Here is a 22169-nt window from a genome sequence, read left to right on the forward strand (position 1 = left end):
GTTTCAGTTCTTTCAGTCATGGAGGCTCAGCATCAAAGGTGGACATTAATCTCCCTGGCGTTAATCCCGAGTGTGGCTCGGGGTGAATTTCCATTACCAGAAGCGGTAACCCACGAGCCACACTCGGGATCGCATCGCAGGATCCAGGCCTGTCCCCAGGATCCTGCAATGTCCCCCCGCTGTGTGTGTGAGCCGTGTCCTCCGCTCGATCCATCACAGTGCCGAGCTCCATTCCCTGCCAGCGTCAAGACGCATGGGGACGGAGCCCGGCGACAAATTCAAAAAGTGAAAAACACATTACACATAGAGTACATTGTAATCTTACAGATTACATTACTGTATCAAATAATTTCACATCCCTTTTGTGCCTAATGCTTTTATATTATATATATTGTTCTTTCTGCCTGGAAACTGGAGATTGTCCATAGCAACCAAAAAGTGTCCCTTTACATCAAAAGCGGTTTTAGACCAGCTAGAAAACAATGATAGTAAATTAGAATCACTTGCAGAATTGAGCGATAGTGAATCGTGGGGAAATTCGTCATCAGACACTGAAAGTGATGACAGCGACAATTCTGCAACTGAGCAAATTTCAGTGTTTTTGATTTGATTACGTTATTGAATACATTTTATTATTATTATATTATTTGTTATAATTATAATTTTGTGTTTCATCATACCCGGGATGTCTACTAGACTCTTATTTGGACAGATTTAAGTGAATTGTTCCTAAGAATTACAGGCCTACAATATAAAATGCCAAATTTCTATGCAAAACAATGTACCGCTTTCAGCATCAAAAATCTGACATAATTATACCACCAGAGAGGTTAACCAAGGGGAGTCTGCATGTAAATGAAGTCTGCCTAGAAAAACACACTTTTCCAGACTAATGCTAGGCAAACACGGCCAAACATGGTCCATTCAGCAGTTACCAGCTGACTTTCGGCCTGTGTATACAGCTCTTCATGCAACAGAAGCCTGTCTTATGATTGGATTCTGCCGTATGAGCATGCTGGGAAACCACCAGTCGATTGGCACCCGATCAGCGCTTGCAGCCAATGACTGGGCAGGGGCAGACTCCCTGTCAGCGGGGAGATTGCTGTACTAACATTACATAGCTAGTACAGCGACCACTTACTGTACCAGGCTTAACAACCACCCATTAAGAGATTTTGTTTCGATGTTTGCATAACTCCTTCAACAGCCAGCACACTGCTTGTACCATGGCTGATGACTCTTAAGAGGAGTAGTGCGACAAGGCATTGTGTTGTTTTTAAAAAAAACAATGTACAGCGCCGTGCTGGCTCCACCCACCAACAAGGATCTGCCTGCATTGCCTAAGGAAAAACAGAGAACCAGCATGGTTGTTAAGGGATCTAAAATAGGTTATGCATGCAACCACAAAAAAAAAAAAAAAAAAAAAAAAAAAAAGGATTCCAAGGTGTGAAGTGAACTAAAGATCGCAATGCATTCATGATGATGGTGGTAGTAGTAGTAGTGAAAAACGAAAGGCTATATCTAAAAACGTCTTTAGCATATTGATGATGAGGGAAGGATGAACCAGAGAAGGCAAAATTTACCGTAATCGCATTTAATTTCATTTTTAGGGATACTGATCCTCCATGCATTGGAACCATGTACACTCAGGGATGTGCATGGAGATCCCTGCAGCTGGCTTCCTGTTATTGATCTGAACTGGCTGTCTGCATGGGGCTGCTCGGACCATCTGTGCATCCATCGTGGGTGAAGATGGCTCTTTACATAGGTGTACGAATCAGTACATTCGTGTAAATGAGACCTTGAGCCTAGGTTCACATTTGCATGCCAAATCAGCGGCAATGGCGACGCCGCACCGATTCCCACAAGTAGTTTCCGTACTATTTTTGGCGACTTTGGGGTGCGATTTGTATAGTCAGCTGTGCAGCAACCCGCACAGATGTCTCTGAAATCGCCACCGAAGTCGGGACTGACAGGTGGGAATGAAATTGTGCGAGTTCTGCTGAACTTGCACAATTTCAATCCCGCTGTCAGTGTGAACCTGGGCTTAAGCTGACCCAACTCTTAGCCTAGGTACACACTTTTGCGTGTGGCTGTGGGAATCGTATCTGTTCCCGCACCCAAAACCAAATCGTGCTGCTCTTAGGAGACGCATGGGGCTGCCATTCATTCTGAATGACAGCTCCACGCATCTCAGTATGCATCGTGTTTGCGGGTACGGGAGCGGCGGGGAAATCGCATGGTCGAAAGGACCATGCAATTTCCCTGTGGCCAAATTCTTGAAAAGGTGTATGCACCTTTTTTTTTGTTCTTTTTTTTTTTTTTTTTTTGCGCAAATGCAGACACAGCAGCCCATTCATTTAAATGGGTTGACGTGCCCACGCAAACACGGCCTGCACAAAATTCAGATATATGAACTTAGCCTTCATGTTGAACTGCTATGCATCCCCCTTATCAGCTGTAATAATCAGATACTGGCGCAAAAAATCCTGTTCATGTGACCTGAAGCTGCCAAGGTAATAAACTTGGGAGATAACACCAGGATTTTCAAGTAAAGTGAATGCACGCCTACTATAGGTCATGGGATCTAATACTAGGTATAGGCCATGGGACCCAATGCTAGGCATAGGTCATTATTATTATTATTATTATTATTATTATTATTATACAGGATTAATATAGTGCCAACAGTTTGCACAGTGCTTTACAAAATGAGGGCAGACAGTACAGTTAGAATACAATTCAATACAGGAGGGATCAGAGGGCCCTGCTCGTTAGAGCTTACAATCTAGAAGGGAGGGTCTAGTGAAACAAAAAGGTAATAACTGTGGGGGATGAGCCGATGGAGAAAATGAAAATACAGTTGTTAGGTGTGGGTAGGATAGGCTTCTCTGAAGAGTAGGGTTTTCAGGGACCGTCTAAAAGCTAATAGAGTAGGGAATAATCAGACAGATTGGGGTAAGGAGTTCCATAAGATTAGAGAGACTCTGGAAAAGTTCTGGAGGCGAGCGTGGGAGGAGGTGACGAGGGAGCTAGAGAGCAGGAGGTCTTGAGAGGAAGGAAAAGAACAATTAGGTTGGATTTTTGAGACTATGCTAAGAATGTAGCTGGGGGCTAAGTTGTGGATGGCTTTGTAAGTAATTAGCATTTTGAATTTAATTTGTTGGGTGAGCATGTGGAGGGATTGACAGAGAGGAGTAGCAGACACAGAGCAATTGGTAACGTGGATGAGTCTGGCAGCAGCATTCATGATGAATTAAAAAAGGGATAGACTATGTAGGAGGTAAGCCAGTGAGAAGGCAGATGCAGTAGTTGAGGCGAGAGATGAACAGGGAGTGAATAAAGAGCTTTGTAGCGTCATTGGTTAGAAAGGGGCGTATTTTGGAGATGTTGGAGGTTGAGGCGGCAAGATTTGGACAGTGATTGGAAGTGGGGCTTAAAGGAGAGTTCAGAGTCCAGGACTACACCTAGAACCTTGGTATGCGGGGATGGGCTTCTAGTTGTCCCATCGATTTTGACGAGAGAGATCAGGGGAAGGAAAAATGATACCTTCGGTTTTGGATAGATTGAGTTTGAGGAAGTGGTGTGACATTCAGACTGATAGTGATACGCGAGGAGACTGAGGGAGTGAGCTGAGGGGTAGGGAAATAGATTTGGGTGTTGCCAGCATAGAGATGGTATTGGAAGCCATGGGATTCTATCAGCTGACGCAGTCAGAAGGTGTAGATTGAAAAGTCATGGGACCTAATGCTAGGTATAGGTCAGGCGACCTTCAAAAAAAAAAAAAGATTTGCTTATACCATATGCACCCCCAAACAGCTCTCATTCTTTGATTGTGGATTCTAATATAAATATATACAGCTTTTTTTTTTTTTTATTGGGCACCAATAGATTGCAGTCTTCTACAAAAACCACTGACAGCTGAATGAATGAACCTGTCAGTCCAATGACTGTTTTAGTATATTATCACTGATTACAAAATGATCGGTGAACTCATGGGAACGTTACCTACCACAGGTGCTCTAGTGTCCCGAATATACCATAAATATTTTTAAAATAGATTTATCTGTTATATTGTTATGAAATAAATGCTAGGGTAGAAGGAACAGATACATACAGGAACCCATGCATTGTTTAATATTCCAGATAATGTGATATGGAGCCAAAATCAACGTTGTCAGCTCTACGGTAAAAAACACAACAATGTGCTTAAAGTTTATTTAGTACAGCAGGTGATAATCCTGTTATTGATTTAAGTAAAATGACTTGGCACGCTGGTGGATGAAGGGAGATTTGTAATAAATCAAGGGCGGGGAATGCCAGCTATAAACCATACTTCCTGGGATCAGATTGACACAGAGCTAAGTTCTCAGATGGGGAAATATAAACCCAATCTGTTAGTCTTTAGATTTTAATAAGCAATAACCGAAGGAGCCCTCTAAGCAAAGAGCTAAATACAAAGTTCATCTTATTTACAGTTGTTAATTCTGTTCAGCTAGTTCTGGGATCCGGGCACCCCAGACATAGCGCACAACCAGGTTTCACCAGGTCCTGGAGCACACTGCAGTTAAAGCGCCAAAAATTTACATGGAAAAGAAGTCAATAAAAATCTATCCTACTGCTAAACTCCGCTCTTATCACTAGAATATGTTCCCTGAAATCCACTGAGAATCTGACACCTACCGGACCTCAAGCACTCATTGGTTCCTCCCTCTGACCTCACATCACCTCTTCAGAGCTGAATGATGGTGGCATCATTAAACCCACTTCCTATGAGCCCAGGCTGTCAATGTCACATTCCCTGGCAGTGCGTCACCCAGTGAGCAGTGTTCTGTACATAAGTAGGGACCACCCACGGTGAAGACAATAAAAGATTTATGATGTCCAGCTGGAAGAAACCTGCATTTTAGGTAATGCTGGCCATAGACAAATGGTATTTCGGCTGATTCGTGCTAAATTAGCTAAAATGCGAGCTGTGGGTTGCCCTGCAAGTACCACTCGGCAACAAAAGGTGATTTAAAAAAACACTGCGCCAGATGGAAATTGGCTGAGTTCAGAAGTGTCAATGTATTCAGGCAGCCTTGAGTGCCAGGGCTGCTGAATACAATAGCTGGCAGTGAAAACTCCTCCATCCATGCCTAGCATGGATAGGGGATCGAATGCTTTTCTCTCGATGCAACTAGAAGGCTGGATGAGAGAAAATCCAGCTTTGTATGGCTAGCTTAAAACTGGCCATGCAGGCCTCGAGTCTCGAGCCATGTTTGGCTCTGTTGACACCACCCGGCTTGACAATAAAAGGAGCAGAATGTTAAACAGTTGGGTGAACAGTGACTGCAGCCAGATGCAGTCACTGCTAAGGTATTCTGACAGTTGCTGGGGACAGCGGTCAGAATCCAGTAGAAGATTCATCCATCCATGCTATATAGCTTGGATGAAGATATCTATGGATCTCTCTCGTTCAGCCTGCCAGGCTTAGGCCCCATTCGCCCCAACGCCTGAAGCGCCAAAATGCTTAACATCCAAAATCCCATGGTTTCCAATTGTGCCAGTTCACACCTGCATGAAGTGTCAATGGATGCTTATAGCTCGAAAAAGTACATTAGCCATGTAATGTCATTGTAGAGAGCTGTATCTATAATCCATAGGGTACCACAGCACACCACAGCAGCCCCCCCCCCCCCCCCCCATCAGTGGCAGGTAGTAAACAATGTACCCTTATTTTGCTTTTTCTGAGTTACCATCTTGAAGTGGTTTTGGTACCAATAGACTTTGATGGGAGAAAAACACACATATGCATTTTTTCCCACCCACTAGTATCTGGCTTTCTATTGGCTAAAAATAAAAAACGCTCAAGCCACAGACACCTGCGAAAGTGTGGAAAAACACATGCACAAATGCAAAAAAATGACCAAAGATGCTGAGCTCGAATGTGAATGAAGCCTTAGTAAACTGCATTTTTCATATCGTATGGAGCAAAACTGGCGCTCTGCTTGAAGTGTTTTTGCCTGAGGTGTAAAGGAGGTGTCCCAGAGTTTAATAACCTTTATAAATACACCATGATATTTATGTTAATGACACTCATCAGTGACTCCTAATAACCTTTTCATTGAGGAGGTGGACATTTTCCCACACATAATCATATTTTGTTGCCTAGACCAGCACATAAATCGCGAATTCCACACTGATTACTGGGCTCAGTACACACGTATCAAGCAGGCCTGTAGACCACTCGAATGGCCGCCTGTTTTTACATTGGTTTCCCTGGGCTGCTCAGGTTTCCTCACACAATCCAAAAGCTCACAGTTTGGCGGTGGTGGAAGTATGACTGTATGATTGCGGTATAGAGAGCAGAGTTCTCCAGAATGTTTTGGGAAAGTGTGTTGCCATTATTAAAAAAAAAAAAAAAAAAAAATTCGGACAATTGGCTGCTTTACTAAAGTGTAAAGTCAGTGAGGTGAATTGGAGGGAAGTATAGAGACGGGACATGAAAGGTGTTTAATTTCAACATCAAGCCTTGTGCTATATCTCTACTTCCCTGCGCGTGACTGGAGGTTTGACACAAACAATTTACATCATTTTAGTAAATCAGGCCCACAGCTTGCAACAATGTATTTGTACAACTATGTATATTCTTCAATTTTTTTCTTTTTATCTAATGCAGCGATGGCTAGTAGCATATACCCATATGTGCCTGCATGTCACTTCCTCTCATGTCCCAGCAATGTCATACCTCATAGAAAGAGTTGACACAAAACCAGGCCCGATTTTAATGCTAGGGGGGATGCTGCAGGGAGAAGGTGACAATGCCGTTAGAATTTTAACAATATTGCTGCAGTGTTGTCAGCCCTCTTTAGCAAATTACTTTGCTGAAAACAGGCAGGATCAAAAAAAATAATAAATAAGATTTACATAAATTTAAGATTTAGTGAAGGCAATTCTAAAAAGGAAAAAAAAAAAAAAAAAAAACACATTTTTCTGTAATAACATTTGTAGGTAAAAAAATAAAACGACAGCTACAGGAGACGATTTGTAACAAATTTCGACTTGCTAAATGCAGATTCTACCCATTTCCTTATTTTCAGGGATAGTCCTAGGTTTAGAGATTTTTTTACTGGAAAAGAAGTTCCCTAGTTGAGTCCCTGTTTACACTGGCAAAGGACGCATTTTCCAGGCGTCTGCTTTTTTTTTCAAAGTCTAAAGCCAGCCATCCACAGCTTGATGTTCTCTGGCTACATCAACTCTCTCCTTCCATACATTGATTCCCCTATTGACGTTAAACAGCATGCATGGGAGAATCGTTACGGACGCCAATTGCGTTCACACAGAAGCGCCACTCAGGGCTGCCCAAGTACCAGAACAGTTACTGCATCTGATTGGATGCAATTAGGGCTCATTCACTTGAGTGGACAGGGTAAAAATTAGGTGTTCGAGCTGTGGTTTTACCTCTTCAACTGCCCACCTGAGCAAGAGCATGCAGCTGCTCAGGGCTGTACATATGCTGCGATAAAAATTAAACCGCAGGTCGTTTTTCGCCAGCAGTACAACCGTAAAACGCGATCCACTAAAGTGAATGGAGCCATGTTGTTGCGTCACAGTGGTGTGGCATTTTGAGGGTTAAAGAAGGTGTTGAGGAAGTGACATATTGCCTCCTTGCCACTTGTAAAACACACTCTGAAAAATGATCCACCACAGATCTCTTTTTAAAGAAGCAGCTATGTTAAGCACACATGTGAATGAGCCCTTACTGGAATTACGATACAAGACAGCCAAAATTCACCAGAGTTTCTGCAAAATTTCAATGACACAAATACCAATCTCAATGATCCAGGTACAGAAATGGTTGATGACAGTTAGAAATGGCAAATATCTGATGAAACGATTTGCCACCTCGCACCGCTCTCTGCAGACAGCGATTTCAAGAAATGCGATCAGCAAAAAAGAATGTCACAAACCCACTGCAGTCAAAACTTTTGGAATGAGGAAAGGCTAAATTGTGAAGGTTTTTATCTGCGTTCTGTGCCCCTATCGGGTAAATTTTTCTCCCGGTGACCTGGCAGTGATGAGGGATCTCTGAAGTGGGGACAAACCCTGTGACAAATATAGAGAAAGGTCACAACATCTGTCAGGTTAGTATTAGAGCCTATTCACACCAGTGCAGTGCGTTAACGCACGGCATAAAGCATGTCAACACACATGTGTTAATGTACGTTGCATTAGTGCAACCCAATTAAATGAAGGGGCTACCAACAAACTAAAAACGGTTCATGCACATTAACGTGTTGCGCTGTGCTGCAACGTCATTTCAGGTGCTATTCAGAATAAATGGCACCGCATTAAAGCACCACACGGGCCATGCATTGCTGTGCCTTATCGCAACTTGATAGTGTGAATAGGCCCTTGCTGTGTAGTCTCTTCTTTTCCTTCTTGTGCTGGGTGCCTTTTTATATACCGACCAAGACTGACGCGGATTCAGTGATTGAACAAGGCTGTGCCTTGAGTTGATCCCGTTTGACCTCTTACAGGAGCGCTGTAGATCTCTTAGGGCTTGCTCACACAAGAGTGATGCCTCCATGGCGCTTTTTTTGCAAATTTTTTGCAGCATGGTTTCAAAAAATGGGCCAGAGGCTCCGATTTTGGCACTTAGCTAAGTGCATGTATAACAATGATTCCGTGCTTAGGAATAAGAGACAAGTTGAAGGGACTGCTGCCCCCCTGTAAATGAGGATCACCTAGGTGAAATCCAAAAATGGTTAGAATTCTACGCAGGGGAAATGGCGCTGTCCGGCTATATGCACATAAAAGGCTACTTAAGTAAGAAATATTTTAAATAAAATAAAGTGAAAAATATTTCTAAAAAGAGGTAATGTGTGTAAACAAAGCGTAACAAGCGCTAGGGTGTATAAAATAATAATACCCCTAGTGGGTAATACAATAAAGTGCAACGTGCTCCTAAAAGTGAAGAATGTGCCTTAATCTCAATTCATCAAATGCCCATTGTGTGTATATCAAGTTCCATATGTGTATGAGGAAATATGCCCACAGTAGAATGGACAATAGTGGTAATCTAAACAGTGTTCTACAATACAAGCAAACAATGGCAGCATTAAAAAATAAAAATAAAAATCATGAAAATGAAAATAAGAATAAGAATAAAAATAAAAATAAAAAATAAAAATAAAAATGAAAATAAAAGAAAAAAACCCAACAGGTGTAATAGATATCAAGGATTATAAAATGTGTAAAACATAAATGTCCAAAATCAAAAATCCCAAAAAAGTGTCCTTTTGATAGAAAAACGTGATCTCAGCTACAGGAGATATAGTCCCCGTCATCCACTGCACCCCCACTCGTGCTTGCACTCACCGGACTACCTCACCCCTGCAGGGGTAAAAGGTATAAGTGGAAAAAATCCCGCTGGCGAATCCAAGAAGCGCTCCTCCGTCTAGGGGTGTTTTATCCTTGATGGTATCCCCAATAGCGAACAACCATGTAATATAAGGAAAGGAGGAAACCTCATAGCGTGAATCCACAAAAGATGCAATTTATTTGTAAAGGTCCATGACAATCGTGGTAAAAATGAAACCAGTAAAAACAATGGAGAAAACACTGGAGCTGACAGTGCTCCCGAAGCCGGCTCTCAGCTGTTGAGTAGCGTGGTGCGGCGTGCGTTCCACCGCTCACAGCTGGAGACCGGAACAATCACAAGCGATACTGACGTGTGCGTATCACGAGGCCACGCCTTACGCGTTTCGTCATCAAGACGTCATCTGAGGCGCCTCAGGCTTCGGGAGCACCGTCAGCTCCAGTGTTTTCTCCATTGTTTTTACTGGTTTCATTTTTACCACGATTGTCATGGACCTTTACAAATAAATTGCATCTTTTGTGGATTCACGCTATGAGGTTTCCTCCTTTCCTTATATTACATGGTTGTTCGCTATTGGGGATACCATCAAGGATAAAACACCCCTAGACGGAGGAGCGCTTCTTGGATTCGCCAGCGGGATTTTTTCCACTTATACCTTTTACCCCTGCAGGGGTGAGGTAGTCCGGTGAGTGCAAGCACGAGTGGGGGTGCAGTGGATGACGGGGACTATATCTCCTGTAGCTGAGATCATGTTTTTCTATCAAAAGGACACTTTTTTGGGATTTTTGATTTTGGACATTTATGTTTTACACATTTTATAATCCTTGATATCTATTACACCTGTTGGGTTTTTTTCATTTATTTTTATTTTCATTTTTAATTTTTATTTTTATTCTTATTTTCATTTTTATTTTCATGATTTTTATTTTTATTTTTAATGCTGCCATTGTTTGCTTGTATTGTAGAACACTGTTTAGATTACCACTATCGTCCATTCTACTGTGGGCATATTTCCTCATACACATATGGAACTTGATATACACACAATGGGCATTTGATGAATTGAGATTAAGGCACATTCTTCACTTTTAGGAGCACGTTGCACTTTATTGTATTACCCACTAGGGGTATTATTATTTTATACACCCTAGCGCTTGTTACGCTTTTTTTACACACATTACCTCTTTTTAGAAATATTTTTCACTTTATTTTATTTAAAATATTTCTTACTTAAGTAGCCTTTTATGTGCATATAGCCGGACAGCGCCATTTCCCCTGCGTAGAATTCTAACTTAGCTAAGTGCGTTTTGCAATGCACGTTTTTGATGCCAAGATGCGTGACTGCTACCCACGTTTGGGTGGGTTTTTCTCACGTTTGCGGAAACGTGGACAGAAACACCCCGAGATGTGAACGGGGCCTTAATTAGGTCATATATATTTGCTAATGAGTGGTGGAATACCAAGGTCAACACGTTCGGATGGCACTGCTGCACAACTCACACACTTTATATTACATTATGGACATTTAAGTATTGATTTTTTTGTCTGGTGGATGACTTATTGCCTTCATTTACTTTTATTGGTGTTCTTATATATCAATTCATTTGAGTCATGGTTTTGTGGATTTAAAGGGCCAGCGCAACACTATTCATTGATATCTACAGTATATGTCGTATTCAGATATATATGACAGCAGCTGTCTTAAGATTCATTTTTTTTTTGTTTTGTTTTTTTATTGGCAATTAATTTCTCTACACTTATTACAGACTCATTGGGGTTGATTTACTAAAGGCAAATAGGCAGTGCATGCAAAGTGCAGTTGCTCGCTTAGTGAATGAGCAGAAGCTCTGCTAACGTCCATCATCCAATCATGTGCAAGCAAAAATGCTGTTTTTTAAATTTTCCTTGCATGTGATTGGGTATTCTTTGCGAAGTAAAGATTTACCTGATTTACTAAGCTTTGTAGCAACTGCACTTTGCAGAGTGTAACTACACTTTGAAAAGTGCACAGTCTATTTGCCTTTAGTAAATCAACCCCACTGTCTGTGTCTCCCTGTCCCAGTGATTTTTTTTTTTTTTTTGTTGACCTGCTGTCACAAAGACAGGAAGTGAGGTGAAATCTCCCCAACAGGGTCACAGATAAAATAATACTTGAAATATTTGTTGTTCCCAAATGTATCCAAAACATTTTAGCTTGTGTACAGGTCAAATCTAATCTAAAGAGAGATACAAAGATGCAAATATATAACTTTATAAAAAAATCAAAATAAGGCCTATGATGAAGAGACAAGGCCAACACTGTGGATCAAAATGAATTGAGAAGTAAAAAAAAATCCTTGCATGAAAATTAAATATGGGGTCTGACTGCTTCCTAGGGACTTTTTTGTAAAGTGGACTTTTTATAACCAAGTCCTTTAGATATTGTTCTCTCTCTTTTTACTTTGATTGAAATCGACCAAATTCTAGTACAAACTAAAATAATATCACTTAATATAGTTAAAAGCGTAGTTCTACCCAAAAGGGGAAGCTCCGCTTGTTCACCCCTCCCCCCCCTCCATTGCCACATTTTGGGGGGGGGGAGCAGATACCTTCTAAAACCAGGTACCCACTTCCAGGTAAGATGGCCGCACTGCGATCGCAGCAATCGACGGAACTTTTGGCCCCTCCTCCACCCGCCCCCCCCCCCCCCACACACACACACACAGGTCCCAGATAACAGTGGGACCATTCAGGAGTGCAGCGTGACTCTCGCATGTGCGGTAGGAAACAGGCTGTGAAGCCACAAGGGTTAGTGAAGATGCCGGTGTTCTATCAGATTACCGCTACCCGTCAGATCATGTAACAGAAGTGACATTCTGACCAAAAAACACTTACTGCACATGCCCTATGCATTCCACGGCGCTATGCATTCCAAACACTTAATGATCTGACGGGTAGCAGTACTCTGATAGAACACACATGAGGACAGCTTACTACACCCAGTTATGTCTTGAATTTGAGAGTAATTTTAGCAATAAAGTGAGCGTATATAAATAAATATAGTTTATTGATATCTGTGATGCAGTTTGGATGTTTAATTTTGAAAGCCTAAAGGTTTAGCGCTGAGCAGTCAATATACTATATTTATTTATATACGCTCACTTTATTGCTAAAATAACTCTGAAATTCAAGACGTAGCTGGGTGTAGTAAGATGTCCGCTTGTGTGTTCTATCAGATTACCGCTACCCGTCAGATAATGAAGTGTTTGGAACCCATAGCGTTGTGGAACGCATATTGGAACGCATAGAGCAGTAAGTATTTTTTGGTCAGAATGTCACTTCCGTTACACAATCTGATGGGTAGCGGTAATCTTATAGAACACCGGCGCCTGCACCCGACGCCGATTGACGAATCCACTAGGGGTGCCGACACCACGGGATTCCGGGACAAGTAAGTAGCTGCTGACTTTAAATTTTTCTTTTTACAGGCTGGAACTCCGCTTTAAGCTTTGACAGAAAAAAAACAGGAAGCTGATTTTGCACTCTCCAGTTTTAGTAAATCATCAACCCCTTTGTGTCCAGACACGGCGGTTCTGGATGCGGCTAATTGTCCGCACATAGCACCAATTGAGGCTGTGTCCAGGTGTGGAGTTTAGCTACATCTGATTTCAGCTGGCGCCTCCAAATTGCCCATCTGAATAAGGCCTTAGACAGCTGTTACTAGAAGAGGTGACCACATGCAAAGCTTTTCCTTCTATTTCTGTCCCGGTGACAACTCAGTTTGGATTCTCCTTTAATTTCAGCCCCAGTGACAGAAGTCCCCAGGACAGATAGAGATAGTGAATAATCTCCTTAATGGGCAGCAATAGGCCACCTACAGAGGTTCTAACCCCTCACCACTAACATAAATTAAAAAAAACAAAACAAAAGTTTCAGTTTTAGGTTAATGAAATCTTGTAAACATGTCGTCATCTGATGTTTTACAGTCCCTGGTAGTTGTCTATGCTATGCACAGTGGTGTGTCACACCTCTGATTGTCAGGGACGAAGGGTTAAGCCTGGGTGATCAGAGGTGTCACCTCCCTGGGTGGGGTATGGGAGTAGCTGAGGCAGTGACAGGGGTTTGGTCGGACCCGTGATCTGGAACAGCCTGAAACAGGAAAGAGCACACATATGCCATTTGGAATGTATGACGCAAACTCCTGCCTTGAAACAAAGAAAAGGAAACAAGTCTCCTGGCTGAGCAGCTCAGAGCACACACAGCCCTCACTGAGCCATATTCATGAGCAGCTGCACTCACATTCTACAGCCCGAGCGGGTGGAGGTGTTTGCTCTATGGGTGTGAATAATAACAACAGCTTTAGAAGCAGGACCAGCCCTGTTTACAAATACATGAAAGCTGCCAGTCCTGGATCGTGTGACTAAGGTCCCCATCACAACGTGAACCATTCATTTCTTCATTAAAACCAATTATGGGCGCACAGTCCTATTAACCTGGATTGCCTAATTGTCGCAAAATTATAAAAGTCATAATAATACACTAAATAATAATACACTAAATGTAGCAAAACATTTTACAACCGCCTCAATTAAAAGCTCAACCGATTTTGTTTTTGTTTGCCAACAGCCAAAATTGCAATTGGGGGAAAAAAAAAAAAACAAAACAAAAAAAACAATTAAACACAAAACAAAAAAAAAAAAAAAACAAAAACACAAAACACAAAAACACTTCCTGTCAGTTTACTGAATAATTTCAGCGTTCTTTCAGACTTGTGATAAGTAGTGGTGCACCGAAAACCAAAAATTCTGGACTGCAAATTCAGGATGCGCTTGGCTAAAAAAACGAAATTGACAGTTTATTTCTATCTATCTATCTAGATATAAAATTGTATTATGTTCGACTTTTTAATTAATATCATGAATTTAAATGAATATGAATTTATTTTATCCTTTAAAAAACACGCCAATAACCCTATTTTTGGCCTGATAAACCGGTGCATCCCTAGTGATAAGCTTACCACCTTCTGAAAAGTGATCCTCAGTGGATCTCTTTTTGAAAGGCAGTATAGCAGCGTCTGGCAGGCGTTCAAGAGGTACCACTGTCACCTGCTGAACGTCTGTTTTTTTCCCACTTTTATTTTTAAATTGTCGAAAGGCAAATTTATGTTGGATCGCGATGCAACAGTGAGCTGAGCATTCGCCCCAATGGATGAGTTTGACAGGCCATGCCACAGCTGTGACGCAAAGCATTGCGGCCGCAGTATGTGTACAGCCCTGTCTGGCTGAATTGTTTACAATTCTGGTGGGCAGCTGGAAGGCAGTAAAAAGCACAGCTCAGCCACCTATTTTTGCCGCCCGTCTGAAAGAGCCCCAAGCTCCTGTTCACACCGGTGCGACTTGTCATGTCCAAATTGCAATTGTTGGCAATTGAACGGTTCAAATTGTTGAGACGCTAAGTTTGCGGTGCCGCACCGATATGAAAAAAGTAGTTCCTGCACCACTATTGGCAATTTCAGGTGCGACTTGCATAGACATCTGTGCATGAAGTCGCACAGATGTCAGCCAAGTCGCACCTGAAGTCACACTGACATGCGGCTTTGAAATCGCGAGATTTCAAGTGAAGTCGGGCAATTTCAAAGTCGGATTCGGTGTGAACCAGGGCTAAGGGCTCGTTTACAGTAGCGGCAGCCCCTGCTGCCCCCTGTGAAAAGTTATCCGTGGTGGATCTCCTTTCAGAGGGTGGTTGATAGGCAGCTGGGGAGGCGATATAGTGCCGTCTCTCGGCCTTTCTAAAAAGTCTGCACCACAATTGCAGGACAGTTGTGGCAGAGTCTCATTCACTTGAATCATTTTTGCCAACTGAAGAGTCATACTACTGGTAAAAGGTCCAGATGTGACTTTATTCCAATCAAATTCAGGGGGACAATCCATAGTTTTTGTCCCCCCTTAACTTTTTTTTTGTTTTGGAATAAAGTATAATCTGGGCAGTGGTGTGGCACTTCAATTTATATTTTAGACTATTGTATTCTGACAGCCACAGCACCCACAGCTGTCAGAATACCTGAACATTGTCTGCATCTGATTGGGTGTAGGCGCTGTCTGGGTGATGATTTTCCACCCGGACTCCTTCAACAAAAATGTATTTAAAAACTGACTTTTGTCGAGTCAGGTGGTGCAGACGGGGCCACCCTCGGAAGGAATTTTAGCTGATTCAGCGGTAATTGCTGCATTTACGGCCAGCTTATCTAATCAGGATGGCATAGAGCAGTTAAATACAGAATCAGCCTAATTGCTTATTTCACAAAGCCACCTTCTTTGCATGCTAGGAAGAATGGACGCACATACATGTAAAAAGGATACAGGACATTCCACACAACAAAAGCATATACAGAGTTCACCCTGAGCAATCAGAGGTGCCAGTGTAAAGCACATCACTATGGAAGCCTCAGTGACTGATCTCACATATAACGTCCAGTCCAAGATCAATAAAGAGGACTGAACACCGGTGAGCAATGGCACACTGGGATAAATAGGTGCAAGTGCCAGAAAATGCAGCCAGACGCTGGGATTCCTCCATTGCTTCTGATGATAAACCTATCCTGAGACAAATACAGTAACTGCCATTGCTGATCTCTCTTTCTTAAAATGCTAGTTACCTGGCTGCCATGCTGATCCTGGCACAACATTATTTCTTGGAGGCTGACCTATAGCAAATAAGCATGCAATCCGTTCTAAATTCACTCTGGTTGGAAAGCCATAGCTAGCCAGGCAGGTAGCATTTTGTCAACTTTCAGCAATGGCAGCCTCCACATTGCACTCAGCTCCTGGAGGTCTCATTCACATTGTAGAAGTCCAGTAATCCCAAAGCTGACTGTACTCCTGAGTATGCCAATGAAAGCGGCCAGAAGTCCTGGAAGTCAGGCCACTAGAAGATGTCAGCAGCCGGCAGGGAGATCCAGGACGTCGCATTGCTGGAGCCAAGGTGAGTAAAGTTCCACTTTAAAATGCATGTGTCCAACATAACCATATTCCCATGTTAGAAACAGTGCTTGTTCCCATCTCAGCACTGTGTTTTTTTGCTGCATGTTAGCTCATTGAGAGGCCCATAGAGGTCAATGGCAGAGCATCAAAATGCATTGAACATGCATTTTATTACGTTGGCAACAGGTATTAACAAGCCTTGGCCAATGGCAGTTAACCCTATTCACTGCATTTTCCTGCATTTTAATGCAGGACAAGCCCCCACCTCCAAGCAACCTCTACTTTACCTGACTTTTTGTTTAAAACAATTAAAAAAGCAGATTGTACAAAAACCACACATCAAGAGACACACAAAATAATGCAGGAAAAATTCAGACACAAAAGGTGTGAACCTCGCCAAAGTGTTATGGTATGGAATCCCCATCCTCCAGCATTGGCATTTGCCATTTAAAAGCCCTATTGCTGCCATCTAGCCTACTCAAATATCATTCAGATGTAACCTGGATTTGGACCCCGGCCCACTGGCTTCAATGTGGTCTCATGGCTGGAGGTGTATCTTTGCCTAAAAAGCCAAAGCGCAACACCGCGAGACAACAATCCAAAATCGTCTCGCTGCAACTCACAAGAGGAAGAAAGAAAGTTTGTTTAACCCCTTCCAGTCCACAGTAGGGCATTATCCTGATCATAGCTGAGGATGGAACCCCCCTTTAAAGAGTCCAGGGCTTACTTAGCAGTACAGAGCGATGAGCAGCGGCATGTACTAACCTAGAGATTAGTAAGCAGTGGTTAAGTACTAACCCAGAGATCAGTGGCATGTATTAACCCAGAGATCAGTGGCATGTACTAACCCAGAGATCAGTGGCATGTACTAACCCAGAGATCAGTGGCATGTACTAACCCAGAGATCAGTGGCATGTACTAACCCAGAGATCAGTGGCATGTACTAACCCAGAGATCAGTAAGCAGTGGTATGTATTAATCCAGAGATTAGTGTTCAATACCCCAGATGCTTGTACTGCCAGGGAAAGTCATTTACCATCTCCTGTATGTGTGAAAGGAAAACGATTAAGTGCTTCTGTTTTCGGGGGAATAAAAAGGACTGGGACCACACTCCGATCACTGGGACCACACTCCGATCACTGGGACCACACTCCGATCACTGGGATCAGTGTGGTCTGTACAGTGCAGGCTCTGTGCTCCTTGTAGCAGTGCTATGGCCACATTTGCTCCCACCGCTGCCCCGCTCATGGTGGAGTGAAGGGCAGGCTGAGGACAAAGTCTGCTTATTTTAGTCATGACAACACTCCGACAACCCCACAACGGGAAAGTGATCAGCAGAACCAGGGCAATGATTAATAAATAAGGGCAGACAGCAACATTATTGTACAAGTCATGTAACCCATTGCAGCCCAATTAAAACCGTATGGAGCACTCCAAGCAGTAGAGGATCAATTCTGATTGGTCCATTGAATCTCCCTATTATGCTGTAACTTATAATGGTACGAGCTCTACAGAACCACAAAATCTTACATCAAAAACGTTTTACTTAAATCCAAAAGACTGTACAAAACTCTTAATTAAGTGCAGTAACTCATGCAACCACTTATGATCAATCATAAACTGCCTATACAATCTGATTTAAGGTGACCATACAATCTAAATTAAGTTGACCATACAATCTGATTGTACATCATCTGATATCATCTATGTAGAGCAGGGGCTTGTTTGACCGGATGCAAATGGAAAGGACTGTTTAGATTTGTCCTCATATTACATAGTTTTGGTAAACCTAAAGAACATTGTGTAAAGATTGTACCATGTGGGGCCAGCTTTAGATTTACCAAACTATGTAATATGAGGACAGACCTAGACAATCTGTATAATAAACACTGACTGGTGTGCGATGTAGAGGTGGTGTGAAGAATGGATACAAAGGATCACACTGGGATTTGTATTACTTTATTTTGCCACAAAATGTCATCCAGCTGTATACACCAACTCCACTTTCTAGCATTATCCCAGCACATTGGTGGGAACTGAAATAAAGACAAAGTGTCCCGTCTATGAGTTCATCAATGGTGCCCAACCAGGCTGGTGTGAGCAAAGAGATCCATACTGAAGATGACAGATACTGACATAGTGCTGAGAAGAAACATGCCCTAACTCACAGCAACCAATCAGAAATCAGCTGTCTTCACCCCCCAACAGCTAGAAATCCAATTGTTATCGGTCACCATGGACTGCCAAACACCACCGCTTCCTCCACGATACAGGAGTCCCGAAGGTGTCACTACCCATACATAGAAATACAGAAATAGAAATGATCTCCTCTCCCCAGGATTAAAGGTCCTACACAGCTGTACACACACCGGAGTCTCCCCATATCAGCCTGTACATGGCAATATGTGTACTGATAACATTCCAAGGTACACTGTCACCAGGATAGTCCACAGACAGTCCTTCAACTCTGACACACTAGCACTTCGTAAATTATACTATTATTATTACTACAATATTATATCACAACTGAGAATAATGCATTATACACATAATATAAAATATATTATTATTTATGTTATGTATATAATGCATTATTGTTCGTATTAATTGTGAAAAATCTAAATATTGTAATATTATTATTACTACTACTACAGATAATAATAATATTTTATTTTTTCACAAAGGAGAATAGCAATAATGCATAAATATATATATATATATATATATATATATATATATATATATATATATATATATATATATATATATATATATATATATCTCATTATTTTAATTCCCATTTTTGAAAGATATATTATCTGTAGTAGCAGTAGTAATAATAATAAAGAAATTAAATTATTAAAAAGACAAATAATAATGACATAACAAACAAATAATAACACAAATTATTAAAACAACATTATAATAAATATTATTACTGCAGAAGTGACATCTCAGAAGTGAGGTCAGATGATGGTAAAAATATAATGACATGGTCAGTGATAGAGGAACTTTCATACATTCCCCCCCCCCTCCTCTTCATACATTCCCCCCCCCTCCTCTTCATACATCCCCCCCCCTCCTCTTCATACATCCCCCCCCCTCCTCTTCATACATCCCCCCCCCTCCTCTTCATACATCCCCCCCCCCTCCTCTTCATACATCCCCCCCCCCTCCTCTTCATACATCCCCCCCCCCCGCGGTCCTGGATGTCAGGATAGAAAGGTGATGAAGAAAGTGAATAGGAATATAAAGCCGCCCTGGAAGGACCTCACCATGATGTCCAAATCTATTCTGCTGGTCCGTCCAATAAGATCCAATAACTCTAGTAATGTGATGTATGATATGATATATATTGATGGTGTATGGTATAGTGACATATATATATATATATAGTAGTGGTGTTATATGGGGTTAGGAATGATATATGATGTGTGGATCACACAGGACATCCCCATACAAAGTCTCCTCCACTCATCACCATTCTGAGTGTTTGGGGGTTCAGAAGATGTACAAAGTGATCAGGACCACTGGCAGAGGTAGATGATAAAGGTAGGTGGCAGTAAAGGCAGGTAGGAGAGGTAGGTAGGTGATGGTAGGTGTCAGTGGGCTCCGGTGTCCTGAGTGTGATCCTCAGTACTGTGTGCCGGGTGTAGAGCTCAGTCCCGGGACCGGATCGGTGCCAATACAACTCCATCCATAGCGGAGAGATCCCCCGAGAGTCCAGCAGAGCGGAGAGGGGCCGGAGAGGGGAAGGGGGGGAAGGGACGGGACTTACTGTTCGGAGCTCCTCCTGGGTGAGGACGGCGCTGATCCCGGAGCGGTGTGATTGCGGAGACGGTCGGGGCTCATTGCACGGCCAGGATGGGAGGTCTGAGCAGCGGCACTCAGCCGGCAGGGTGGGGCAGGGCCGGGCACGCCCATTGGGTGGAGGATGGAGCTGGGTGGAGGCTGGGACCAGTCAACATTGACACTTTATAAATATATATTTACACAACGCCGCCGGCCAATCCCCTCCCTCCCCTCCCCCTTCTCTCCTCCGATCTGTCTTCTCTACTACACACTGTGCAACCAGGGGGACTACAGATCCCAGCAACACCCCCCCCCATACCAGAACACACTGCACTACACACTGTACAACCAGGGGGGACTACAGATCCCAGCAACACCCCCCCCCATACCAGAACACACTGCACTACACACTGTACAACCAGGGGGGACTACAGATCCCAGCAACACCCCCCCCATACCAGAACACACTGCACTACACACTGTACAACCAGGGGGGACTACAGATCCCAGCAACACCCCCCCCCCATACCAGAACACACTGCACTACACACTGTACAACCAGGGGGGACTACAGATCCCAGCAACACCCCCCCCCATACCAGAACACACTGCACTACACACTGTACAACCAGGGGGGACTACAGATCCCAGCAACACCCCCCCCCATACCAGAACACACTGCACTACACACTGTACAACCAGGGGGACTACAGATCCCAGCAACACCCCCCCCATACCAGAACACACTGCACTACACACTGTACAACCAGGGGGGACTACAGATCCCAGCAACACCCCCCCCCCATACCAGAACACACTGCACTACACACTGTACAACCAGGGGGGACTACAGATCCCAGCAACACCCCCCCCATACCAGAACACACTGCCCTACACACTGTACAACCAGGGGGACTACAGATCCCAGCAACACCCCCCCATTCCGGAACACACTGCCCTACACACTGTACAACCAGGGGGGACTACAGATCCCAGCAACACCCCCCCCTCATACCAGAAAACTCTGCACTACACACTGTACAACCAGGGGGGACTACAGATCCCAGCAACCCCCCCTCATACCAGAACACACTGCACTGTACAACCAGGGGAGACTACAGATCCCAGCAACCCCCCCCCCTCATACCAGAACACACTGCACTACACACTGTACAACCAGGGGGGACTACAGATCCCAGCAACACCCCCCCTCATACCAGAAAACACACTGCACTGTACAACCAGGGGAGACTACAGTTCCCACCCCCCCACCCCTCATACCAGAACACACTGCACTACACACCGTGCAACCAGGGGGACTACAGATCCCAGCAACACCCCCCCCCCCATAGCAGAACACACTGCCCTACACACTGTACAACCAGGGGGACTAGAGATTCCAGCAACCCCCCCCCCCCCATACCAGAACACACTGCCTTACACACTGTACAAACAGGGGGGACTACAGATCCCAGCAACACCCCCCCCCCATACCAGAACACACTGCCCTACACACTGTACAACCAGGGGAGACTACAGTTCCCACCCCCTCACCCCCCATACCAGAACACACTGTACTACACACCGTGCAACCAGGGGGACTACAGATCCGAGCAACACCCCCCCATACCAGAACACACTGCCCTACACACTGTACAACCAGGGGGACTACAGATCCCAGCAACACCCCCATACTAGAACACAGTGCCTTACACACTGTACAACCAGGGGGACTACAGATCCGAGCAACAACCCCCCCCCATACCAGAACACACTGCCCTACACACTGTACAACCAGGGGGACTACAGATCCCAGCAACCCCCCCCCCCATACCAGAACACACTGCACTACACATTGTACAACCAGGGGGACTACAGATCCGAGCAACAACCCCCCCCCATACCAGAACACACTGCCCTACACACTGTACAACCAGGGGGACTACAGATCCCAGCAACCCCCCCATACTAGAACACAGTGCCCTACACACTGTACAACCAGGGGGACTACAGATCCCAGCAACAACCCCCCCCCCCATACCAGAACACACTGC

The 22169-nt window shown here is 43.6% G+C and overlaps 1 protein-coding gene across 1 annotated transcript in view; it reads right to left on the reverse strand.

The window, feature by feature from the left end:
• Nucleotides 1-20250, reverse strand: part of KLF3 (KLF transcription factor 3) — an 81041-nt gene extending 60791 nt beyond the window's left edge. Inside the window, exon 1 of the mRNA XM_073608863.1 lies at nucleotides 20102-20250. The gene's annotated coding sequence lies outside the window, so the exon portion shown is untranslated. The remainder of the gene's footprint in view (nucleotides 1-20101) is intronic.
• Nucleotides 20251-22169: the final 1919 nt, after the last annotated feature.

This window comes from Aquarana catesbeiana, linkage group LG01 (assembly GCF_042186555.1).
Source record: "Aquarana catesbeiana isolate 2022-GZ linkage group LG01, ASM4218655v1, whole genome shotgun sequence".
In the NCBI taxonomy this organism is placed as follows: Eukaryota; Metazoa; Chordata; class Amphibia; order Anura; family Ranidae; genus Aquarana; species Aquarana catesbeiana.